Source organism: Chlorocebus sabaeus, chromosome 2 (assembly GCF_047675955.1).
Source record: "Chlorocebus sabaeus isolate Y175 chromosome 2, mChlSab1.0.hap1, whole genome shotgun sequence".
Lineage (NCBI taxonomy): Eukaryota > Metazoa > Chordata > Mammalia > Primates > Cercopithecidae > Chlorocebus > Chlorocebus sabaeus.
The window spans coordinates 899,431-906,703 of record NC_132905.1 but is presented as its reverse complement, the minus strand read 5'-3'; the positions used below and the strand labels follow the sequence as shown (position 1 = coordinate 906,703).

The 7,273-nt window shown below is 57.0% G+C and overlaps 1 long non-coding RNA gene across 1 annotated transcript; it reads left to right on the top strand.

The window, feature by feature from the left end:
• Positions 1-38: 38 nt before the first annotated feature.
• Positions 39-2,121, top strand: LOC103242870 (uncharacterized). The gene is made up of 2 exons (XR_500892.3): positions 39-1,485; positions 1,898-2,121. It is a non-coding gene; the product is annotated as an uncharacterized lncRNA (long non-coding RNA).
• The last annotated feature ends 5,152 nt before the right edge of the window (positions 2,122-7,273 follow it).

The window sequence follows — 7,273 nt, the reverse complement described above, 5'->3', positions numbered from 1 at the left end:
GCCCCGAGCCGGGGAAGTCACGTGGGGCGTGTCTGGCGGAGCCGCGGGGCCTGTTGGGAAGGGGCTGGGGGGCTGCGTCCGGGTGTGCACCGCGCCCCCGCGTCCCGGCCACGGTCGCAGTCCCCGACGCGCTACAGGCACTGAGGCCTCTGTGGTTTTCCCCAGGGTCTGAAGACTAAACGCTGCTCTGGTCCGACAGCTGGGCTACGGGTCTGTCCGGGGTCGGTCCGCCCTGCCCGCCCAGAGCTGCGAGCCCCTGCGCCTTGCCGCGGGACCTGCGGGCTTTGTTCGCTTTGCAGCCCTGGCCTTCAGCAGCAGCGGAGCCCGGGGCCCGGTCCCGAAGGTCAGCTGTTCTGTGGATGTACCTCCGGACCTGCAAGAGGCTCGCCGGCTTATAACGAAGTTCGCATATTAGATTCTTGACCCCGATTTCATCACCAGGAGGAAAAGAGACTTACGGTAGTGCTCTGTGCCGCAGCCTAGGCCGGGCCAGGGGAATTCTGGTCTTTGTTCGAGGATGGACAGCACCTTCTTAGCTGCAACTGTGCAAAGAGAGTCCAGTTCTCAGTTCCTAACCCCTCAGCATCCCCAGTCTGGACGCCCTTCTGGTCAGGTGTTGAATTTCGCTCCTGCAGCCAGTATCCAATCCTGCCACCCTTGTGGCTAACTCCCTACAGAGGCTTCGAGGTTGATATTTTTCTTTCCAGCTCTGGCAGGTGTAACATCTTCACGTGGCCTGGATCTGGGTCCCGCTGAAGGAGAAAGACCTGGAATGGGGTGTCAGGCATTCTGACGTCAAAGGAGTGTTTTCCACAAAGTGGGCCCGGACAGATGTGCTAGGCAGGGCGGACAGTGACAGCAGGGACGGCAATGGAGTCCCAAGACGGCTCCAAGCCTGGACATCCTCATCAGCGGGGCAACAGACAGCCTCTCACACTGCTGCAGGAGGAGGTGGAAATGGCCCCCAGTGGGCCAGTCAGCCACAGAGAGAACTGCTCCAAGTTGCTCATCACCAGGCCTCCCTGGGGCCCCGCCTCGCCTAAAGCTGGGGAAAGCAGACTGGGCATGTTTCCCTGGAACAGAGCTCAGAGATGTCTGGTGCCCTGAGGATAAATCTGGATCCACTGGGACTTTGATATGCTTGGGCCGTGGGCAGGCACCTCAGGCCAAGATGAAATCTGTGCATTTGGGGTAGATCTGAAAATGAACAGCACATTTCCAGGATGGGAGCAGACATGGAGAAGATGTGTGGGGATTGTAGGGCCAGCGGGATTCCTGGGGACACTCTGCCACCTGCCTCTATGTGATAAGGCCTGAGCATCCTAGGCAGGGCCTGAGTGCCTGCTTCCCAGGACACTGAACTGCCACCAGGACTCTGGAACTCTACCAGAGGTCTTCAGAGCGGGAGACCATGGGGTTGACTGGCTAGAAAGCAGGGAGGAAACCACACCAGGAGGAGGACCAGAGAGGAGTCAACATGATCAGGTGACATAGATAGGTACCTGCAGGCTCCGACTTCACAGCTACTGCAGGTGGCCCAGAAACGGAGGCCCCACAGTGGCTGCATCTACCTGGGCCAGGTGCCTGGGGAGGGCCCCAGGTGGGGCAGGAATGAGAGTGGGCAGGGCTGACTCTGGAGAACAGGACCTGGGGTTGGGCAGTGCTACAGGGCGGTGTGCTGGTTGCTGAGTATTGCGCTAGCAAAAGACGATGCCGCCTTCATCTGCCCTTGCAAACAGCAGCCTCTCCCCAGCGGAGCACCTGTCCCAGGACGGGGAGGCCACCTGGACTCCCGCACCCTTCCACATGGCGTGCTAGTTGTCTTGGGTGACCCTGCTGGCCTGCCCAGCACGCAGCTCCCTTCAGTCGAGTGACCACATTCCTGATATTCTTTCAGGGCGTCCCCTCCTCAGCCCCTGTGGTTCGGGGGTGGATGCGTCACCTGGCCTGACTGGAGCCTGTGAGCACCCGTCCAGGACAGAGGCTGGAATTCTGGAATGGGATGCAGTCTCCCTGGCAGTGCTGAGCTGTGAGCACTGCATCTGTCAGCGGCCGCCTCTGCCTGGCAGTGATGCCAGCCCGGAGAGGGAGAAGCGAGTGAATGAAGATGCTTGAACACCAGGATCCAGCCGGGTCTGAAATGGTCCACTTCTGTGCTTTTGGTTGGGTGAACCAAGACATTTCATTTTTAGCTTTGAGTTTCTGTCACCTGAGGCTGAGCCTCCTGACCACAGGCACAAGCGTAACATACGAACCTCGGGCCTGGCCCACAGTTCCACAGAGGAGGGTGTCTGGACAGTCCAGGGACTGCCCAAAACCCAGCCCTGCTCAGATGCCTCCCTGGTTCCCAGCCCCTCTTGGACCAGGGGCTCCAGGTCCCCATGCACTAGCCCCACACACCTCTGCACCCCATCTTCCTACAGTTCCCAGGATGCCAGCCACATCCCTAGGGCCATGCTTTTCCCTCTGCCTGAAGTCGCCTGCTTCACCTCCTCTCCGAAGCCTCGTGTGCCTCCTCACAATCTCATGCTCACCCTGGGGACACGTGGGACCACCGGGTCATCACTTGTCTGCACAGACAGCTCCAAGGCCCCTGGTGTCACCTCTGTGCTGTCACCTCCTTTCTGTCCAGCAGAGGGAGCTCTGAATCAGGAGTTAGATCCTTGGCGCTGACCTCCCAGCTCCCCAGGGACCTGCCTCAGTTTCCCCAGCTGGGAGGCAGCATGTGGAAGGCAGTGCCAGAGGGGCTCACCCCACCTGGTGGGCATTCTGTAACTTGTGGGCTGCTGTGTCCAGCAGGTGCTGCTATTGAACCCTTGAAATTGAGGAACTGCACTTTCAGTTTTATTTAATTAAATTCCAATGGACACACACAGCTAGTGGCCAATGTCTTTGACGGCCAAACTCAGACTCCAGGCAGTGATACTCAACGCTGGTCCTCCACACTCCCAGAAAGCTTTAATTAACACACATGTCTACCCCCCTGCCCCCACCCGCCCCCAACAGAGAAATTGAAGTAGTCTGGGGTGGAGTTGGTGACCTGCATGTCCAGGAGGCCTCTGGTTGAGTCTGAAACTTCCAGGTGAGCCTGATGGCTCCACGTGTGCCTAACACTCAGCGAGGTCGGCAGACTCCTAAGACCTGCTCACCCACCCTGCTCACTGCTGCGTGGAGCTGGGGAGTGCTCACTGGCCCCACTCACTCTGTATGTGGAGCTGGGGAGTGCAGTGTCCAGTTAGCCTCTTGCAGCCTCTTGCTTCCACTTCCCTCTCCAGAGTCCTCCCTGTGGCCCCAGAGCTCCCTGATCTAGCCTTTCCTAAAGCTGACTCACCACCTCCTGGATTCCCAGGCTGGAATCTGGGGCCAGAGATGGAGCATCTCATGTTTTCAAATGATGCCCAGAAGCTCACAGACAGCAGGGCTGGCCGGTGGATGTCTGGGCTCCGCAGGATTGTGCGAACAGAGGCCTGCTGCTCTCATCCTCCCGCCCTCCCCATCAAGACAGTCCTTCTGTCCATCCTTGGCCTTAGGTGGCCTCTCAGCTCAGCTTCACAAGCCACAGGGGCTTGGGAACGTGCAGGAAGGAGCCAGGCTCAGCTGTACTGAATAAGCTTCTCCCCACCCCTGCCCCCCACAGACCTGGGCCAGGCTTGCCAGGGAAATAAATCAGACTAATGGACCCAAGTGGGGCCGCAGCCATGGGAGGTGTGGTCCAGACAGCTGCAGCCGCACTGAGGAATGTTGACCATCCAGACTGAGACCCATGGTCAGGTCAGCATCCAGCCCAGCGCAGTCCAGCAGGTGGGGAGAAGCCCATGGTGGGACCTGCCCTGGGCCTACACTGGTCTTCTCAGCACGCTCTCTGCTGGCCTCTTGCTCTGCCTGTGGCTCTATAGCCCCTGGCTGGGAGCCAGCGCTCACCGCAGCCAAAGCCCAGAGGGATGGACTCATGCCAGGATGCTGGCCCCGTGGCAGGACACCTGGGGAGTCCCTGGGCTCTGGGAGGCCCTCAGGGGGGTGCCCAGGACAGTGACCCCTCGGGAACATACCTACTGCTCATTTTTGTTTTGGGGTGTGCTCTGGAGAGCTCCACCTAATACTCGGGGAGGGGGCTGTAAACCGAAAAACATGAGAGGTAGGGCTCAGTTGATCAAGAAGTTTATTTTGCCAAGGTTGAGGACATGCCCAGAAGAAAAGCACATGGAGTCATAGAAACAGTCTGTGGTCTCTGCCTTTCTCCAAAGATGTTTTTGAGGGCTGCACCATTTAAAGGGGGGAAAGCAGGTGGAGGGGCAAGAGGCAAGCCTTGGTAATCACATGCTGCAACAGAAGAGGAGCAGGCAGGGGAATCGTCAGCTGTGTGTGCCTCTCACGCTCGGAAACCTGCACTTGCATAAAATAAGGTGAACGTCTCCTATAGAGATAGATGCTTCTTGGCCGGGCGTGGTGGCTCAAGCCTGTAATCCCAGCACTTTGGGAGGCTGAGATGGGCGGATCACGAGGTCAGGAGATCGAGACCATCCATCCTGGCCAACCCGGTGAAACCCCGTCTCTACTAAAAAACTAGCCGGGCGAGGTGGCGGGGGCCTGTAGTCCCAGCTACTCGGGAGGCTGAGACAGGAGAATGGCGTAAATCCGGGAGGCAGAGCTTGCAGTGAGCCAAGATCCGGCCACTGCACTCCAGCCTGGGCAACAGAGCGAGACTCCATCTCAAAAAAAAAAAAAGAGATAGATGCTTCACCTGTTATCTGTAACTACCTGCTTAGGGACAGAAAGAAAGGCAGCTTCTCACATGACTTAGCTTTCAGTTTAATTTTTTTCTTGTGTCAGAAATCAGGGTCCTGAGTTTGTTTTTGTTTTTGTTTCGAAACAGAATTTCGCTCTTGTTGCCCAGGCTGGAGTGCAATGGCGTGATCTCAGCTCACCACAATCTCCGTCTCCCGGGTTCAAGCGATTCTCCTGCCTCAGCCTCCCAAGTGGCTGGGGTTGCAGGCATGCACCACCACGCCCGGCTAATTTTGTATTTTTAGTAAAAACGGGGTTTCTCCTTGTCAGGCTGGTCTCAAACTCCCAACCTCAGGTGATCCACCCACCTTGGCCTCCCAAAGTGCTGGGATTACAGGCGTGAGCCACCCGCACTGGCCTTGTTTTGAGATGGAGTCTTGCTCTTGTTGCCCAGGCTGGAGTGCAGTGGTGTGATCTCAGCTCACTGCAACCTCCACCTCCTGGGTTCAAGCGATTCTCCCACCTCAGACTCCCCAGTAGCTGGGATTACAGGCATGCACCACCACGCCCAGCTAATTTTTTTAGTAGAGATGGGGATTCACCATGTTGGCCAGGCTGGTCTCAAACTCCTGGCCTCAAGTGATCCATCTGCCTCAGCCTTCCAAAGTGCTGGGATTACAGGTATGAGTCACCGTGCCCGGCCCTTCCAGACCATCTGAAAACAGGAAAGGAGCCAGCCTGCCTGTCTCACTTTGAGCTTCTTAATGCCGTTGCCAGCCTCAGAAGCTGGAAGCCCCTCCTGTGGGCCTCTGATACGCTTGTCCAGATCCCTGGGTCACCTGAAGTGCTTGCTCTGTGGCCACGGGGGGGTTGCTCCAGTGCTGGCAGGCTCTGGCCCCCCAAGCTGGGAGGAGGGGACTGGCGAGGGCTCTCAGGGTTCTCTCAGCAGGAGTGGGGCTGGGTGCGGGAGGGTTGTCCGTCTCAGGGGTTACCGGCCCGCCTTGCCCAGCACATACCTGCTGAACTTCCTGGGAACCCAGGCCTGAGGCCTGGACAGAAATTGGAGCTTCTCCTCCTCCCTCCCACCCTTTTCCTCCTCCTCCTCAGCTTATCTGGGCTCCAGGTCCAGCCTCATTCCAGCCAGCACAGCCCAGAGGCGGGCAGGACCTGGCCTCCTGTGACTGAAACCACAAGCCCAGCCTTTCATTGCAGCCACTGACCCAGAATCCCAAGACTGCCGGGACCGGAGGGCCCAGACGCAGTGGCTGTGGGGCCCACGGATGGGGGCAGGCTGGACCCTCCCCAACGTTCTACCCCCGCAAACAGATCTCAAAGCAGGACGTGGGCAATGAAAGGTGGGGAAGGAAACCTGGGGTCCCTGCAGTGCCATACCAGGCCCCCCAAGGCCCCTCGGTCCCAGGCCCTCGTCAGGCAGATCTGGGTGTGGGGCATGGCTATGCCACAGCAAGCTAGGGTGGTGAAGGAGCCCAGCGATTTTCACATCAAAATATGTGTGACAAAAAGAGCCAAACTCTGTACAATATTTAAAGAGGCTTATTCTGAGCCTAATACCGGTGATCATAGCCTGAGGCACAGTCTCATTATGTCCTGAGCACATGTGTCCCCGGTGGTTGGGTGACAGCTTGGTTTTATACCTTTTAGGGAGACATCGGCATCAATTAGTACATGTGAGGTGCAAGTTGCTCAGGTTCAGGAAGGCAGAACGACTCAAAGCAGGGGGTGGGGCCTTATGGGTCCTAGTTGGGGGCTTACAGGTCATAGATGGGGGCCTTACAGGTTCTGGGTGGGAGCCTTACGGGTTCTAGATGGGGGCTTTTCAGGTCATAGATGGGGCCTTACGGGTCCTAGGTGGGGACTTACGGGTCCTGGGTGCATTGTGGATTCAAAGATAATCTGATTGGCAGTTGGTTGAAGAGTTAAGTTATTATCTAAAGACCAATAGGAAGGAGCATCTGGGTTAAGATAAGGGGTTGTGGGCTGGGCGCGGTGGCTCACGCCTGTAATCCCAGCACTTTGGGAGGCCGAGACGGGCGGATCACGAGGTCAGGAGATCGAGGCCATCCTGGCAAACACGGTGAAACCCCATCTCTACTAAAAAATACAAAAAAATTAGCCAGGCGAGGTGGTGGGTGCCTGTAGTCCCAGCTACTCGGGAGGCTGAGGCAGAAGAATGGCGTAAACCCGGGAGGTGGAGCTTGCAGTGAGCCGAGATCCGGCCACTGCACTCCAGCCTGGGCAACAGAGCAAGACTCCATCTCAAAAAAAAAAAAAAAAAAGATAAAGGGTTGTGGATACCAAAGTTCTTACTACGAAGATGAAGTCCCATAGGTGTCTGTCCTTAAAGACAATAGATGGCAAATGTTTCCTATGTAGACCTTTAGAAGGTGCTGGACTCTCAGGTAACCTCTTCAGGATTGGGAGGGCCCAGAAGGGGAAAGAGCTAGTTATGTTAATAGAGATTCCTTATAGACACAAATTTTCCCCCACACAAGATGGCTTTGCAGGACTTTTTCTTCTTTTCTTTCTT